Here is a 19,221-nt window from a genome sequence, read left to right as displayed (position 1 = left end):
TGTCAACTGTGGTCTTTGGCGATGATGGTGAATCAGTGTAGGTTCATCGATTTTAACAAATGTCCCACTCTGCTAGGAGCTGCTGGTAATGGGTGAGGCCGTCTTTGTGCGGGAGGTAAGGGGTGTATAGGAAATCTCTGTACCTCCTGTTCAATTTTGTTGTGAACTTAAAACTGCTCTAAAAAATAAAGTCTGTTACAAAAGCTATTGAGCCAACACTAAATATCAGATTTCATATAATAATCTCAACCTCTCAGCTTGAAAAGGTGGGAGATCTAGCCACACCGGGCTCATGTCCTGATTGCCAGCAATCCGTAGAAGGTGAGCAGGGGCGGCCCTTTCGGACGGGGCACGTGGCTCCGAGTTTGCTGGAGTCCCCACCGCTCTGCCATGTCTGCTTATGTATTTCTGCTCAGATGCCTGCGGTGTTGGTTTGTGTTCCTCACTTGGTGTTGACCCAGAGGGAGAAGACAGACCTAAGAAAGGGCACAGGGACTTCCCTGGTGGCACAGTGGTTAAGAATCCGCCTGCCAATGCAGGGGACATGGGTTCGAGCCCTGGTCCTGGAAGATCCCACGTGCTGCGGAGCAACTAAGCCCGCGAGCCACAACTACTGAGCCTGTGCTCTAGAGCCCGCGAGCCACAACTACTGAAGCCCCCGCGCCTAGAGCCCGTGCTCCACAAGAGAAGCCACCGCAATGAGAAGCCCGTGCACTGCAACGAAGAGTAGCCCCTGCTCGCCACAACTAGAGAAAGCCCGCAGGCAGCAGTGAAGACCCAACGCAGCCATAAATAAATAAATAAATAAAAGTAAATAAGTAAGTAAATAAAAGAGCACAGACGGCAGGGCAGGGCAGGGCAGGCTTCCTGGGAGCAGAGCAGGCAGAGGGGGCTGACCTCACAGCACCCATGCTCTCAGCGTCTCCCTCTGCATGCCTGGGCTGGCCTCAGCTGCACCCATCCCAGGTAGAGCTCCAGGAGGGGCACTGCTCCTCTGTGGTTCTACAGAGTTGTGGGAAGCTGATTATGGACAGATGGGAACTTTCCGTGTGGAGGGCAGGGATTGCAGGGGTGAGAAGCATCTTGATCTCAGACGATAGTCGCGCAGGGGAATTTGCATCCAGGACAACTTGTGCTGTCCAGCGCAGCAGCCACCAGCCACGTGTGGCCATCGAGCACATGAAATGTGGGTGATCCAAACTGAGATGGGCTGTAGGTGCCGCACATGTGCCGGCTTTCGAAGACTCACAAATGACACAACATGTAAAATTCCTAACATTTTTCACTTGATTGTATGTTAAAATGATACCATTCCTCCTCTAGGTAGACATAAATAGCTTTGGGAGAGAGCTATTCATGGAGCGAGCCTGGAATGAGATAATATGGGGAAAAGACTAGGCACTCAAAAACTTGTTGTTGATTCAAATAAAAGGACAATACAGCCCATGAATTAAAAAGAATTAAACCTTAATATTTATGGAGTACTTAGTATGTGCCAAGCACCTTGCACGGACCATCTCACTTAAGTCTCCCAATATTCCCGGGAGACTAGAACTGTCCCTATTTTATGGATGAGGTACAGAGATGTTAAGTAAGTTGCCTAAGGTCACACAGCTGGTAACTGGTGGAGTCAGGATTTGAACCCAGGTCCGTACAGCCTTCCTATAAATCCTTGCTGATGCCAACGTATGTCCTGGGAAGAACTGAGTTAAGAAGTATTAAAAGGCAATGTATAGTTTTTCTTATTTTGGTCTTTATCTGGTTTTAAAGTGGCAGGTGCTATAATCCAGATCAGTTAGTTAAAGCTTTATGAAAAGAATTTAGGAACTACGCATCCGCACTCTGGATCTGTGATGGGGTGGGTGACAAACCTAGAAGAAAGTTCTCTAAGGTTATGAAAGTTGGGTTAGCAGCTTTCTCTCTGTTTTTTCTGGGCTGTGGATTTTACATGGCAACAGTGCTGGTCTCCACCTAGGGATCTAGTTTGGGTATTTGATATCCTACCTTTGGGCTCAGATGTGGTTAAGGTTCTTGAAGAGAAATCCTGGACCCCAGGGGGCTCCAAACCCTTTGGGTTCATCTGTCCCTTCTGAGCTCACATGGAAAGGTCTCAGGCTTTCAAACCGCAGGGACTGGGGCAACATACCAGCTCTGACACTTACCAGCTTGGTACCCCCATAAATTAGCTGATTCCTCTGACCCTCAGGTCGCTCATCTGTAAATTGCATTAATAGTAATTTTTGCTTAACTATGTTATGAAGAACATTTTTTAAAAGGTCATATTTATCATGTAATTCCTTGAAAAAATATTTGATTGCCAACTGTGGCCCAGGCACTGTTTAGGTGCAGAGGACACAGCAGTAAATAATGCAGGCAAAGCCCCTCATCTCAGTAGCACATACCTTCTGGTTTGGGGAGCCAGACAAGAAACAAATGATAAGTATTATAAAGTCAGTTAAAGTAGGATATAGGGCTTTTATAAATAGGGTAGTCATGGAAGACCTCTCTGATAAGGTGACGTTTGGGTGGAGAGATGTAGGAAATGAGGGAGTGAGACGTGCAAGTATTGGACTAAGGTGTTCCAGGCAGAAGGATTTGCAAGTGCAAAGGCCCTGGGGTGGGCTGTGCTTGGCATATTCAGAGAACAGCCAGGAGACCCATGTGGCTGGAGCAGAGTGAGTGATGGGAAGGCGGGTAGAAGATGAAATCAGAGAGGTCCAGGGGGCCTGATCACATAGGTAAACCGTGGTAAGGATTTTGGATTATACTCTCAGTGAGACAGGGACCTGATCTGACTTAACCTTTACGAGGTTAACTCTTGTGGCTGTGCTGAGTGGACAGCAGGGTGCAAAGGTGGAGATGGGGAGACTTAAGAGATTATTGCAATAGTAATATACATCAAATTATTGGCAATGTTTTAGGGAAACAAAAGCATCAGTATATCAACTGTACACATCAGTTTTATACATATTTGGATTTCAGAATTTTTTTTTTGAGAATCAAGGCAATAGGGTGCTGAACGTTTTTAACTGAAAGAGTATGTACTGGGAACTCAAAGTTTGTTCTCTTTATTTCCAAGTTTGGTCACCTCTGGAGCTTCTAGTAGGTCGACAGTAAACCTTATGTTTCTGTAGCATCGCTGGAGTTGCTTTATGTAATACATTATATGTATGTATTTACATGTATGAACTCTTTTGATTTGTAAAAAGAAATCTCAAAAACCAAAACATTAGGGTTTGGGAACTACCCCAATTGACTGGAAATAGGCGACGTGCTCAGTGATGTGATACTGAATATGGGATTCTGGTTAATCCAGTATCATGGTGGACTGAGCTTTATGCTTTGCAGTTTTGGGGTATGGCCCCTTAACTCTAATGATACTAAATATGACCTTAAAAACATCTGCTTGGGGCTTCCCTGGTGGCGCAGTGGTTGAGAGTCCGGCTGCCGATGCAGGGGACACGGGTTTGTGCTCTGGTCCGGGAAGATCCCACATGCCGCGGAGCGGCTGGGCCCGTGAGCCATGGCCGCTGAGCCTGCGCGTCCGGAGCCTGTGCTCTGCAACGGGAGAGTCCACAACAGTGAGAAGCCCGCATACTGCAAAAACAAACAAACAAAAAACAAACAAAAAAACAAAACATCTGCTTGGCCTTATGACGTTCCCTGGATCCTTGCTGCTCCCTCCAAATATTTGAGGACCAGCAGCCTGCATATCACCTGGGACTTTGTAAGAAATGCAGAGTGTCAGGCACCAGTTAGAATCTACATTGTAACAAGGTCCCTAGGAGATTTATATGCTTTTTAAAGCATGAAAAGTACAGGTTTGGTTTGGTACCAATCTCCAGTAAGGAACTGAGACCATCAGCTGTACAACCGGCAAGATACTGGATCCTGCTAATGACACAGGAGCTTGGGAGTGGATCCTTCCCCAGTAGAGCCTTCAGATGAGACCCCAGCCCTGGTCGACTCCTTGACTGCTGCCTCATAAGAGATACTGAAGCAGAGGCTCCAGCTGAGTCATGCTCAGATTCCTGGCCCATAGAAACCATGAGACAACACGTGTGTTGTTTTGAGCCCCTGTGTTTGTGGTAATTTGTGATGCAGCAAAAGACAACTAACGCAATCACGTAAGAAACTCAGAGAGCAAACACAAAACAGCCGAGTCCAACTTCTGGCCAAATAAACCAGAATTGCCAGGGTTGGTCCAAGCAACGGTATTCGAGAAACTCTTCCCCCGAGATGCTGATGCGCAGCTGAGGCTGAGGAGTCCTGCCCAAGACACTGCTGTTGGAAGACCGTCTCCACTGATTATGGGTTCCCTGGGCACTCTCCCCCCACACCCTCACCCCAATGTGTGGTCATTTGAGCTTTCTGATTGCTTACCCCTGGGTTAGCAGGAGTTTAATCTTTCCCCCAGCTTTCTTCTTCCGGCCTCACTCTGGGCTGAGGGGGTTCTGGTGCCCTTTCTGTCAGAAAGACAAAGACCTTTGGGAAGGTGACGCCACTGCAGTCATGTGTGATGGCTCCATCCATCCGTCCATCCATCCGTCCATCCATCCATCCATCCATCCGTCCGTCCGTCCATCCATCCATCCATCCATCCATCCATCCATCCATCCATCCGTCCGTCTATGGGAAAGGACCTTACTGAAGAGCCTGGGGACCAAGAGGCTGGAGCCGCAGTCCACAGGGGCTTTGAAATCAGAGCTTTCATATCATATTCACACATCTGAAAAACATCAGAGGGTGAAGGACAGACAGGGGGTGATGGATCTGGCAAGATTGGGGACGGATGAGAGGAGACCTCTGGTGACTTCCCTGTGGTGTCTCTCTGGGTCAGGCCATTTTGCAGGGGGAGGGGAGGGTTGGCTGGTCTGCTGCCATCGTGCAGCTGGAATGTGAGGAGCATCACCTGGATACTCCGCGTCCCCTGGCCATCTGCGTTATGACTTGGGCTGCCCCCACCCAGCTTTATCCCGGGTCATGTATTCCAAAGATAAGCTGTTAAGGGGCGTGTGAAAGACAGGGAATTTATGGCTGAGAAACTTAACTTCCCTGGCCTGGCTGTCCCCTGATCCTGCCTGGGGTTGCCAAGACTGACCTATGGAAGAATAATGTGCATAAGAGGATTTCCAGGAAGCAGGACTAAGGGTGAGCCTACACCTAAGAACTGCAATTTTAAGATCTGGAAAGGGCTTGAATATCAACCAGTAAGGCTGCTGAGCAAAATGTTCTAAATGTATAGCATCAAACAGCCCAGGGTTCGAAACCTGCCTCTGCCACTTGGCTTAACCAACCTCAGTGTTCTCATCTGTGAAATGGGGGTAACAAGAACATATGCTACAGAGGGTTGATATGATGCTTATGTGAGATGTAATGTATATCAATGTATGTAACCACTAGTGGAGTATCTGAAAAGGATAAATGCTCAATAAAAGGGAGTTGTTAACCCAGTTTTTCTTTTCATAGCCAGGAGAGATGAGGTGTCCAATGCGGATAGAGCATCCTTGCAGTATTATCGCAGGGAAGAGGGGGCCACACAGAATATCCCAGCAGGAGTCTGTCTGCTAGCTTAGAACCTGTGTGAGCAGACTGCTCCCAGATTTAAGTTCATATACCTTTTTTCCCCTGATTAACCAGAGGTTCATCAGATAATTTATTTTCTGTAGTGGTTTTTCCAAAGCTTGTTTGTTGAGGATCTTTCCAGAATGGCTCGATGCCTTGTCTGGTGACTGCATTTGACTTTTTATGAAGGAAATTCTTGAGGAAAGCTCATTCATGGCTCTCATCATAGTTAGAGCAACGGTAAAGGCCAACTCGGCAGAGCACAGTCTGCACACCAGGGGCTACATTCGAGGGCTTGTGTTTTTCATGTAATTCTCAGGCTAGCCAGTCTTTGTACGAAAACAGGCTCAGAGAGGTAAAGGTAAGCTTGGCTAACATTACAGATGTGAAAAGTATGGGAGGGCTTCCCTGGTGGCGCAGTGGTTGAGAGTCCACCTGCCGATGCAGGGGATGCGGGTTCGTGCCCCGGTCCAGATGGATCCCACATGCCGCGGAGCGGCTGGGCCCATGAGCCATGGCCGCTGAGCCTGCGCGTCCGGAGCCTGCGCGTCCGGAGCCTGTGCTCCGCAACGGGAGAGGCCGCAACAGTGAGAGGCCCGCGTACCACCAAAAAAAAAAAAAAAGTATGGGAATGAGGATGAAAATATGGGTCCTGATCCATAAAAAGTTACTTAAAAAATGAAATTCCTGACAACCATTTATTTATTTATTTATATCTATTTATTTTTTACATCTTTATTGGAGTCTAATTGCTTTACAGTGGTGTGTTAGTTTCTGTTTTATAACAAAGTAAATCAGCTATACGTATACATATATCCCCATACCCCTCCCTCTTGCGTCTCCCTCCCACCCTCCCTATCCCACCCCTCCAGGTGGTCACAAAGCACCGAGCTGATCTCCCTGTGCTATGCGGCTGCTTCCCACTAGCCATCTGCCTTATGTTTGGTAGTGTATATATGTCCATGCCACTCTCTTGCTTTGTCACAGCTTACCCTTCCCCCTCCCCATATCCTCATTTATTTTTTTAACCTTTTCCACTTGAGAGTGTGGAAACCAGATTAGAGTTAATTGAGGCTCCTACTGAAAATGTCCTTTACCAGGGTCACCCTGTGTGTTTGTGAGAATGGTATTAGCGAGAATGGTGTTAGCACGGAATGGCATGTGGGATGAGACAGTTGGGGCAAAGACAGATGGTTGCCCCAGAGTGGCAGTTGGAGGTGGTCCATAGGCGCACTGGTTTAGGAGCCAGAAAAGTGGAGTTCAAAGCCCGGCTTTAGCACTATGAGCTCTCTGCTTCAGAGCAAGACATTTCACTTTTCATGGCCTCAGTTTCCCTTCTAGGAAAATGGGGATAATAATACTTACCTGGAAAGTTGAAGGGAATCATAAATAGAAAAGCAAAAGTGGAGGACTTCCCTGGTAGTGCAGTGGTTAAGGCTCCGTGCTTCCACTCCAGGGGCACGGGTTCAATCCCTGGTGAGGGAACTAAGATCCCACGTCCTGGGCAGAGCAGCCAAAAAATAAAACAAAACAAACAAACAAACAAAAAAGAAAAGCAAAAGTGCTGTGTAAAGGCAAAGCGATAATAATACTCTGGCCCGTCCGCTTGTCCGGGGAACTGTGCTTAAGTCATACATGTCTATCCCTCACCCCCACCTTATTCCAACCTCCTTTCCAAAATCTCTCCTTATCTTCCTTTTGCTTATGCAAGCAAACAAACAAAGCAAAACCCAAAAGTCCTAAGTTAAGACACGTCAAGGACATCCTTTGCTGCTTGGGCAAGTGACTAAACCTCCTTGACCTGGGTTCTTACCTGTGAAATGGAGCTGAGATGTAGCATCAATCTCATGAGCCTGCTGCTACCTTCCAGCCCTATCTCATTCCTTGCTCTCCATAGCTCTCCTCCCTTTCTACCCTCCAGCAGTACTCCCTGTAACCACAGGGCCTTTGCACCAGCTGTTCCCATTGCCTGGAACACTTTTCCACTCCCCTCCTTGCCTGCTTAACTCCTATGTACTATTCTTCAGTTCTTAGCTTTCCCCAATCAGTCCCCTCTCCTGACCCCATGGTCAGATCCCTCTATAAACACTCTCATCACCTTGGATAACTTCTCCTTGGTGTACCTGTCTATGGTCTGAAATAATATACTTATCTGTACAATCAACAGAGCTATTAGCTCCATGTTGGAAGGGACATTGTCTGTTTATTTTTCCCTTTTATCTTCCTGGAGCCTGGAACAGTTCCTAACACATAGAGATGCTCAACAACTACTTATTGAAAGAAAGAATGAATGAATGAACAAATGAAGTGATCTTTCTTCTTGGGTCTGAGGGCACAAGGGAGCTTGCGAAGTCCCTGTGCCCTGTTTCTCTGTTGAGTGCCATGATTGATTAGCTTGAAGTCATTTGTAAGATTTATGGCTGTCCCATTGCTCCTGTTGCATTTCTGGGAAGCCGGGGCCACGTCCTCAGGGCAGATTCCCACGGTGCAGGAGTGGGATGACTTTACCCCCAGTCCTTTGTGGTCCTGAAAAATCTTTGCTGATGGATGGATGTCTCTAAGAAGGATGCCAAGGAGAATGTCTGTGGGCTGAGATTGAGGGAGGGGAAAAGGATGGTCCCTTTGCATCTTTCTTCCACAGTCAGGGAAGCCCATGGCCACACAGATGTTTCCAGCTCACCCAATAATAATAACACAAATAAAAATGATGGAGAACATTTACTGAGTACTTCTTATTTGCCTAGTGTGGTGCCTGGCCCATACGTGGGTCCAACAATTATGAATGGAATGAATGAATGAATTCCAGGCATTATCTTAAGCACTTTCTACACCAAGTGTCATTTTACTCTCAGTAAATCTTACGAGAGAGATTCTACTATGATCCCCATTTTGTGGAAAAACAAACTGAGGCTCAGAGAGATGCAGAGTTGTGTGTCAGGCCCTCTCAGAAGCATCGGAAGGAGCAGGATCTTTTCTTTTTTAGGTTTTCTCTCTGCATTTCTCCAGCCTGTCTCTGGGGTCCCTTTCCTCCCCACGTAGGTGGGGAGGTCTTCTCTACTTTTATCCTGCCCTTCCCAGCTCTCACCTCTGATGTCTGGGGCTGGTCTACAAGAATGACACATTGCTCCCTCTTCTTCCCTTTGTGTGTGCTAGACGGTTGTCTCAAGTCATGGGGGTAGTCTGTTCATGACTCTCCCCTCTGTAATTGACAGGCTTGTAAGAATTATAATGATAGCAGCCCTGAAGACAGCCTTGAATCGAATCTTTCTGCCACCGCTGAGGGGTAGATGTTACTACTGTACCCATTTTAAAGTCAGTAAAACAGAGGTTTAGAGAGGAGAAATGAAACGGCTTGCCTGGTATCACATCTCTATTGGTTTCTAGGACTGCTAAACTTGGTGGCTTAACAGAAATTTATTCTCTAAGTTCTGGAGGCGAGAAGTTTAAAATCAAGGTGTCAGCAGGGTCATGGCTGTCTCTGGAGGCTCTAGGGCAGGATCCTTCCTTGCCTCTTCGGTTTCTGGAGGTGCCCGGCATTCCTTGGGTTGCAGACTCATCACGCCAGTCTCCGCCTCTGTCTTCAACTGGCTTCTCCTTGGGGTTTCACTGTGTGATTTCCCTTTTCTTTCTTTTATAATGACACCCATCATTGGATATAGGGTTCATCCGAAATTCAGGGGGGTTTTATCTTGAGATTCTTACCTAATTACCTTTGCAAAGACCCTTATTGCAAACAGGGTCACATTCTGAGGTTCCAAGTAGACACAGCTTTGCGGGGACTGGTATTTAACCCACTACAACCTCTCTGCCAAGTGCTAAAACAGAGAATTACCACCAGATGGAACTAACTCCAAAGCCCATGCATTTAACTGACATGTGATACTAGGATTGTTCCTTAGAAAACTCACAATGGTAGGGAGCTTCCTTTACTAGGGACCTGGGACCTGTGGCTCGCTTCCGGCTTCTCTTTTTGTGTGAAGTTGTCTGTGTCAAGCATAGATTTGTAATTTTCAAACGAAAGAGAAGAAACTTGACTTTGCATTTAGATGCACTCTTTCCTTGGTCCCCACCATGAGCCCCTGGTCCAGCCACTCACTAGATGTGTGTCTAAGCTCTTCCTGACTCCACACCCTAACTTCCTTCACATCCCCAGGTGCCTCCTCGTTTCTTACCTCCTGTCCCAGATGGAAGCCATTATGGTGGCATTTTCGGCTAGAACAGAGGGGAGGAAGAGGGAAGTGCTGAGATGACCTCTCGTGAGAATGTTCCATTGACAATAAGGCAGTCACTTGCCGGAAGTGCAAAAGAAATCAGAGGAACCGCCGTACTGTTTTCCATAGTGGCCGCACCATGTTACATTCTGACCAACAGTGCACACAAGTTCCCTTTCTCCACACTCTCACCAGCACTTATCTCCTGTTTTTTTGATAATAGCCACCCTAACAGCTGTGAGATGATGTCTCATTGCGTTTTTTTTAAAAATATTTATTTATTTTCTCAATATTTTTGGCTGTGTTGGGTCTTCGTTGTGGCGCTCGGGCTTCTCTCTGGTTGAGGCACGCGAGCTCAGTAGTTGTGGCGCGCGGGCTTAGTTCCCCCATAGCATGTGGGATATTAGTTCCCCAACCAGGGATTGAACCCGCGTCCCCTGCATTGGAAGGCGGATTCTCTACCGCTGGACCACCAGGGAAGTCCCCTCATTGTGGTTTTGATTTGCATTTCCCTGATGATTAGTGATGTTGGCCATTTGTACATCTTTAGAGAAATGTCTATTCAGGTCCTTTGCCTGTCTTTTAATCAAATTATTTGCTTTTATTTTTGGTGTGTGTATGTTTTGGGGTTGTATGCATTCCTTACATATTTTGGTTACTAACCTCTTATCAGATACATGGTTTGCAAATATTTTCTCCTATTCCAAATTTTCAGTTATGTCAGATGAATACGTTCTGAAGATCTAATGTACAGTCTGATGACTATAGTCAACAGTACTGTATTGTATACTTGAAATGTGCTAAGAGAGTAGATTTTAAGTGTTCTCATCACACAAGAAGACAAAAGAAAATGGTAACTAGGTGAGCGAAGTGATGGATATCTTAGTTAACTTGATCGTGTTGATTATTTCACAGCATATATGTGTATCAAAACATCGTGTTGTACACCTATATACAGTTTTTATTTGTATACATATATACAAGTTTTATTTGTCAATTATACCTGAAGGGACTTCCTTGGTGGCTCCGTGGTTAAGAATCCACCTGCCAATGCAGGGGACACGGGGTCGAGCCCTGGCCCAGGAAGATCCCACGTGCTGCGGAGCAACGAAGCCCGTGCGCCACAACTACTGAGCCTGCGCTCTAGAGCCCGCGTGCTGCAACTACTGGGCCTGTGTGCCGCAACTACTGAAGCCCATGCGCTTAGAGCCTGTGCTCCGCAACAAGAGGAGCCACCGCAATGAGAAACCCGCGCACCACTACGAAGAGTAGCCCCCGCTCGCCGCAGCTAGAGAAAGCCCGCACGCAGTAATGAAGACCGAACACAGCCAAAACAGAAAAAGAAAAAAAGAAAAATAATTACACCTCAGTAAAGCCGGGAAAAAATAAAAAATGAAATTAGATAGTCTAAGAATGAAAGGGAGATTTGAGCCAAACCTGTTTTCCTGGCTGGGTTATAAAAAAATTTACTAAAGAGTTGGTGGGGGCTTGGAGGTGGGTCAGGAGAAATGGAGGAACAGCTGCATTTTCTCCTGACAGATGTTCTATACACTTGACCCTGATCCCTGAAGGAAAGGGGCTGTTGGTAGGAAACACTGACTTTTGATCTACCAGAAAGATTTCCGTATACTCCATTCACTCATTCACCTGGTCCAAGCATTTATTGAGCCTCCAGAAGGAACCAACTCTGCAGACACCTTGATTTCCGACTTCTGGCTTCCAGAACTGTGAGAGAATAGATTTCTGTTGTTTTAAGTCACCCAGTTTGTGGTAATTTGTTATGGCACCCTAGTAAATTATGACAGAGTCTAAGACACAGACCCTGCTCCCATCCTGGTCGGGAGCAGACTGATACATAAACACAGGAAAGTATAATAAGAACATCAGTAGATAAATTAGCCCAGAACTAAGGGAGCACAGGGAAAGGATCACATCTTCTTAGAGGCAGGACAGGAAGGCTTCATGGAGGAGGTGACTACACTGCATTCTCAAAAACTGAATTTTTTAGATAAAGGGGAGGGAAAATGGTGATACAGGCAGGCAGGGAGTGACCCTATACAGAGGCATGGAGGTGATAAAGAGCATGGTGACTTCTTTGTGACTGGAGAGCAAGGCAGTTGGGAGGAAGGTGGGAGTGAGGAGAGGATTTTTTTTTTTTTTTTCGTTACGCTGGGCTCTCACTGTTGTGGCCTCTCCCGTTGCGGAGTACAGGCTCTGGACGCGCAGGCTCAGCGGCCATGGCTCATGGGCCCAGCCGCTCCACGGCATGTGGGATCTTCCTGGACCGGGGCACAAACCCGTGTCCCCTACATCGGCAGGCGGACTCTCAACCACTGCGCCACCAGGGAAGCCCCGAGGAGAGAATTTTATTCAGTCTTGGAACATAAGTTGGATTTGATCCAGGTTCTGAAGAATCTTGTGAAGGGGTTTAGCATTTCAATGGCAAGAGGGAGGCATAGAAGGTTCTTGAGTAGAGGAGTGCATCAGTAAGAGTTCATAGTTGCCAGCAACAGCATCTGCTTTAGCCCAGGGGGCCCCAACCCGCAGGCTGTGGACCGGTACTGGTACACGGCCTGTTAGGAACCGGGCACACAGCAGGAGGTGAGCGGCGGGTGAGCGAGCGAAGCGTCATCTGCCGCTCCCCATCTCTCACATTACCGCCCGAACCATCCCCCCCAGCCCCGGTCCGTGGAAAAATTGTCTTCCACGAAACCGGTGCTTGGTGTCAAAAAGGTTGGGGACCGTTGCTTTAGTTAGTTTAGGCAGAAGAGGATTGCGTTGAGGGTACCAGAAAGCTTACTGAATTTCCAGGACAGAAAATAAGGCTTAAAATCTGCACAGTTTGAATTGTACCCCTGGGTTGCTCCACCAGGCCTGGGCACTGCAACGTGACCCACTAACACTACTGCAAACAGCACCACTAAGACACCTGTCCCTGGTCCCTCTGCAGGCTGGATGTCTCCCCACCAGAATGTCAGAGTGCATTCCAGGCTATCCACCTTTCAGTGCAATGGAAGTTACACCTGAACACATCTGATTGGCTGATCCTGGGTCACATGATTGGGTTCTAGCTGCAAGGGAAGCTGGGAGAGTGAGTTTCAGGCTCTACCTCTAGGAGACTGACTTCATAAAGTGGGTGTGCCCTTTTTCATTGTTTGTTTGTTTTGTTTTTTTCCATTAGCGCTTCCAGATCCACTTTCTCATCCTGGGAAGCTGTCCCAACTGGAATGCAGCAGTGGGGTTATCTGCGTTCTGGCTTTGGTTGGATTCAGCCATTGGGAGGAACCAGCATGAGATGTGGGGTTGGTTTGGGAGAGGTGGAGCTGAGTGTTTATAATCCAGGCTCCTCCTGCCAGTTGGATCGTGGCCCTCCACCAAAGCTCTGTTCTTATCGAGGCTGCCTCATCTACTTGACTTTCTTCTTTCAGGTTTTAATATCACTTTCCCCCTTGACTCTTGAGAACCAGGGTGGTAAGGGCTCCCACCTGCTGTCAGCCCCTGGGTACGACACCATCCCTTGCTGAATCTCCTTGATCCTGCTAAACCTTTGTAAATAATCCTCTCGGCAGCACAGATGGAGTGGGTCATCTCTTTCTTTCCAGGACTCTGACATATACTAGGGTCACTCCCTGAAGGATCCTGGCCAAAGGGGCAGATGAGATATTTCACCCTGGCAGTCTGGTTAGGTGATGAATTTATATGGTAGATTTTTTTCCCTTTAGGATCTTAGAATCTTTTCTTCTATCTACCCTCCTAATAGCCCAGAAAGAAGACAGAAAAGAAGGAACAGGAACATGTGAAAGGCCAGAGGGTCTCCAGAGTTGAGAGCAAATCAAAGGTTGGCTGATTCGCAAACTCTTACACACTTGACCCAGACTTGTTCCCTCTTGGAAAAAGAGGGTCAAAACTTGTCTTCTATTCTTGGCTAACTCCTCTGAGCTAGTATGGTGCTATGGTAAAAATCAGGCTCAGGAATCAAACAGATCTGAGCTGGAAACCCAGCCCTCTGGCTTACTGGCTGTGCAATCTTAGGCACGTGACTTAACGCTCCTGAGGCGCAGTTTTTTAATCTGTATAAAGCGAATTAACGTCAGGCTTATTGTGGGTAGACCTGGGAGAGCTAGAATGCTCAGAGCAGTGCCTGGTGCCTACAACAGCACTCCAAAAATGTTGGCTATGACTAATTATCCTCTCTGTGCCTTACCCACCTCTCATCCAACAGTCCTTAGAGCTTCGGGCGTGAGTGAGGTGGTGATTCACGCTCTCTCTCCCACCCAAGTAGGGCAGCTGGCCGGAGTTCCTGGTACTCTGTGTCCCTGTGCTCTGATCCCATCTTGAGTCGGTGCCACGCATTCCCATCTCACCGTGAAGCATGCAGCTTTTTCTCTGCTTGTTTTTTTCTTTCCTATTTGCTGAGGGTTGATGTCATTAGTTTAATGCAGGCTCCCAGACATCAAGGTCTGCGTCTCTGTAACTTGTTTTGTATTTATACTGAAAGAATGCTTAATAGTGTTTGGGGACGCTGGTGTATGACAGATGACAGCTGAGTCAAGAATGCTCTCCCACTGGCTCGAATTGGTCAAGGGAGGGTTTGAATCATCATTCTTACCACAAACAGATGTTTAGCACATAATAAATGCTAAGTGGGGGGGATGTAAAGATGATTAGGATGGGTCTCTATCTTGTCTACTTATCTGCCTGATCTGAGCTTTTATCCATTGTTAATTTGAGAATTATTTTTGTACTATCTACTGTACGTGAGCCTCTGTCCAAGACTTTGGAAGACAACAGTGAAACAAAATAGGCAGTCTTCTAGGGGGGTGACAGATGTGTAAATGAGTAATTAAATTCACGATGACAAGTCTTAGAGTAGAGGTGAGCTGGGACCCCAGAGAACAATTGGTCAGCCCTATGTGGAGGAGTTGCAAAATAGGAGTATTTGAGTTGGGTGTTGACAGAGGAGTAGGAGTTCACCAGGTGAAGAATGGTGACAGAGGTGTTCGGACAGAGGGGACAACACGTGCCAGGTCATAGAGGTGAGAAAGAACCTGGTATTTTCAGGAATAACAAATGACTTGTTATGGCCAGAGCTCAAAGGATGAATAAAGGAATGAATTTGGAAAGAGAATTTGAAGGCAGATTAGCTATGGAGGCATTGATACGGAATGCCTGAGTCAGATTTGTGTTTTCTGAGGATGGATTGGGGATGGTAAACAGATCCTTCTCTGATCCTCTTGGTGGATATGAAGAATAAAAAAGGTCATGATTTGTAGCTTTTGCCAGTTTCCAGGTAAATATCCCACCATGGCTGATTCCAGCTCCCAACATTATGTCGACAAATGCGGAGTGGGAAGAGATGTGTGCCCTCTTGGTGAATGTGGTGGGAAACATCAGAGCCAAAAAACTTTATTATGTTCCTTACAGAGCCTTTGTAAGGTTCCATAGGTATCATCTGTGGGAAAGAGCTTTGGAAATTGTAAAAAGGTAACCTAAACGTGAGGTGGTGGCGTGTAGTGGGCATACCATCATTCAGTCCACTCTTTCCCCACTAGCACTGCCTAGAGTTTCTCTCTGCAGGGATTTTTCCCTCTTAGCCACAAGGTTTGGGTGGGATGGGCCCGACACCCAGCTCCCAGGTGCAATTGGTGCAAGCAATGAGCAGATCTCTATCCAGACTGCAGTCATTGGCTCAGGGATGAATATCTAACCCATCAGAGCCTGTGAAACGCAGGAAGACGTTTGATTGGGTTTCTGAGAGACAGGGTGCCTTCCCCTTCTGAGGGGGCTACCAGTGGAGACCCTCTAACTTCCTCAGAATGGGGGAGGAGCCATTGGCAACCACGCTCCTTGAACATCACAGGGCGGTCTTGTATAGAACTCCAGCAGCAAACGAACGCTACCTAAAGCTCTCAGTTTCCAAGACAGAATAGAAAGATGGAGAGCAGCTGGGTGCTTGTTTTAACTCCTGGGTCGTTGTTTTAAGTTGCCTGACCTGACATGGAATTTTTGGTTAGGTGGACCAATGCATGCCCCCCCCACTCCCCGCCTCTCTTTTGTTAAGCTAATTGGGCTTCTATTCTTTCTAGCCATTGGTATGATTCTTACTATCACTGGCACTCCCCACAACTATCATGACTCAGTTTATGAAATGACCAACCCTGAATGCACAGCCTGTTTGTGAGGTAGATCGAATGGCTGTAACCTCAAGGAGGTTTCAGTTTGTACAATCCATCCCATTATTGGGGAGATGGGGCTGTCAGTCCACTCCAGTGGGATTGTAGAAGACGTTGCTTGGGTTTCAATTTCATTATTTCTTATACAAATATATATTAGCATTTACTATGTGTTAGGCTCTGCTCTAGGGGTTGGAGATATAGCACAGAGAACCAAAATCTGCCTTCATGAAGTGTATATGCTTTCCCACCTCTTTGCTCATTTGGACTTCAGGTGACCATCTGAGATGTGCAGGGGAAATCAGATTACCCTCTCTTGCAGTAGAGGAAAGCCATGAATTGTAGACAACAAGAAGCAGCATAGTACAGTGTCTTTATATCTGAGAAGGAATTGCAGATCTGAGCTCCAGAATGTGACATGTGGGGAAGGTCACATGATCTGGGTGACCACTGGTACAAGGAGGATGAAAGACACTTGAAACAGATTTGAACTCAATTCACAGCCTGGAGCCCACAGTCAAGAATCTGGAGGCTGAAACCTATCTTACCTCTGCTGGTTGCACTCAACTCACTGATCTGCAAACATAAGAAGGGTGGGAGGGAGACGCAAGAGGGAGGGGATATGGGGATATATGTGTATGTATAGCTGATTCACTTTGTTATAAAGCAGAAACTAACACACCATTGTAAAGCAATTATACTCCAATAAATATGTTTAAAAAAAAAGAATACCTGATTGTCCTTACAATCCACTGAATTTTGGGATATTTTGTTATGCAGCATTGTTGTGGCCTGGCTGACTAACACAGATGGCTTGGGTCACTTGGGCAATGGTTCTCCTATGCAGCAATGTTGGGTCAATGACCCCCGTATATTGTATTTGATAAATCAGCCAACCTCCCATTGCAATTTTGCAATCATGTGCCTGCCTCTGAACCCCATGCAGATTAGCTCTGTTATTTCTTTTCCTGATAACCTCTGTACTCCGTGGTGGATGGGGCTTATGAACATATCATTGGAAACAAGACCTATGGGATAATGAATTAGAAAATCAGAAAGTCCTTTCCCCAACCACCTTTCACCCACCTTCCTGCTGCCCCTTAAGCCATGCAGTTTAGGATACCTCTGAGCTTTGAGTGACTCAAAATTTATTTGGGGGAAGGACACATGGAAGAAGTTACTTACCCAACACTGAAGACGTCATTTAAACGTAGGAAGGCAGAAACCCACCAAACCAGGGTGAGACATTTCCTCTAGGAAACAGCGTGCCCTGATGTATTGAGTGTTTGGCTGTGTTCAGCACGAACACAACTTAGCTTTTCTTTTTATGAAAGCAATCAGCATTTATAAAATTCTACCCCTTCCACCCTTCACCTAACTTATGAGCCCTTTAGCTATAACCTTCTTATGACCTGCCGCGTATATGGACCCGAGTCATTTAAAACTCAATCCAAAGTGAAACACGTTTCAGCCGTGGTAAAATTAATTCCCTCACTCTTCATTGGTCTGAGACCTCATGGGGGAATCTGTGGCTTAAGGGGGGTTGAGGGGGGAAAAAAAGGCAAAGAAGGAGAGTTTTGTGAATAGAAAGAGGCTTCTAACAGGAAAGATATTTATAAAGCTGCATTTGGGTACCGTTCAGTTTGGAAGGAATTTGTTATAATGGCAATATATAAATCTTTGAATGGTCTCATAAATCATAGCTTCGTGCCCAGCCAATCAGAAGCCACGAAAACCTGGCACTTTGGAACACTCAAATCGTTACTAGAAAGATCCAGTGTGGCTCCTTGGAAGTGGAATCGGAAAATCTGGCTACATTTGGGGATGTGTGGAATGTCTTGAATTACTTCTCAAACATTTTAGATTTGATAAAACCCAAGACACGGCTTTTCCAGCCCCATTTCCCTTCTCCCCCACCTCCTATAATTATTAAACCCATGTGTACATCAAGAGAAGCTTAATCCATGTGTTTCTGATTCATTTACACTTAACTCATCAAAATATTGTTTTTAAAGGGCTGTTTGTTGTCCAAAAAGCCTTTTCCCCTAAGCTTGAAAGCTTTAACGTCGCAGAAGCAGGAAGCCGCTTGTTGCCAAGAGTAAATGGGTGAGAAGTCCAAGGGATAGGGTTTTGAAGTATGTGCAACGAATGTTCAAACAGGTTCTGAATGGAGCCAAACCTACTTTTCTATCTCTGAGCAATCTCGGGAGAGCCACGGGGCGGAAGTTTCAAGGAACATCATCTCTTCCCAAACCGCGTGAAATTGCATTCCAGGGAGAAGCATGGCCAAACCAACCAGAAATACAAAATGCAGGCATGGAAGGAGACCGGGGCCGGTGACCCTGTGAAATGAGAAAGCATTGCCTTGAAAGTTAGTAAAAGCCACATGGTTTTTGTCACAGCAAAGTCACTCATATGCTTTTTTTTTTTTTAAATAAATTTATTTATTTTTAGCGGTGTTGGGTCTTCACTGCTGCACGCGGGCTTTCTCTAGTTGTGGCGAGCGGCGGCTGCTCTTTGTTGTGGTGCGCGGGCTCCTCATTGCAGTGGCTTCTCTTGTTGCGGAGCACGGGCTCTAGGTGTGTGGGCTCAGTAGTTGTGGGGCACGGGCTTAGTTGCTCTGCAGCATGTGGGATCTTCCCGGACTAGGGCTCGAACCTGCGTCCCCTGCATTGACAGCAGGATTCTTAACCAGTGCGCCACCAGGGAAGTCCCACTCATATGCTTATTCGGGCGTTCCCTGCCTGAAGGGCTATCGTTGTGTTCTTGCCCTGCTTTAGGCACCGGTGTCCATATTTTCCGTGTGTATTCATTCACTGAACATCCTGAGGAAGGAGGTACCGTTATTATTCCCATTTTACAGAAGGGAAAACTGAGTCGTGGACCAAGATCATTCCTCCAGGAAGGAGTGGTGGGTGGGATTCAAATCCAGGTGGTCTGCCTCTGAAACCTGAGCCTGTAAACCTCACACTACCCTGTCTGTGGCTAGTTTGCGACTGGTTAATTCATTGAACAAATATGGGTGGAGGTCCTACTATGTGCTGGTCACCAGAAATAATACATAGTGGAGGCAATACAGTCCCTAGGTCGTGGGACTTAATCTGTGGTGGGGCAGGAACATAAAACAATTTATTTGAGCTCTGAGAAGTGCTACAAAGGGATAATGCGTAAGGGGATGGGGGAGGGGCACTACTTAGTCTGGGGAGTCCGGGGAGACTGTCTTGTGTGACATTTTAATTTCAGACTTGAAGGATGGTGTTGTGGGTTGAACT

This window comes from Leucopleurus acutus (assembly GCF_964270905.1).
Source record: "Leucopleurus acutus genome assembly, chromosome: 13".
NCBI classification, from domain to species: Eukaryota; Metazoa; Chordata; class Mammalia; order Artiodactyla; family Delphinidae; genus Leucopleurus; species Leucopleurus acutus.
The sequence above is the reverse complement of the archived record's forward strand: the minus strand, read 5'-3'. Positions refer to the sequence as shown.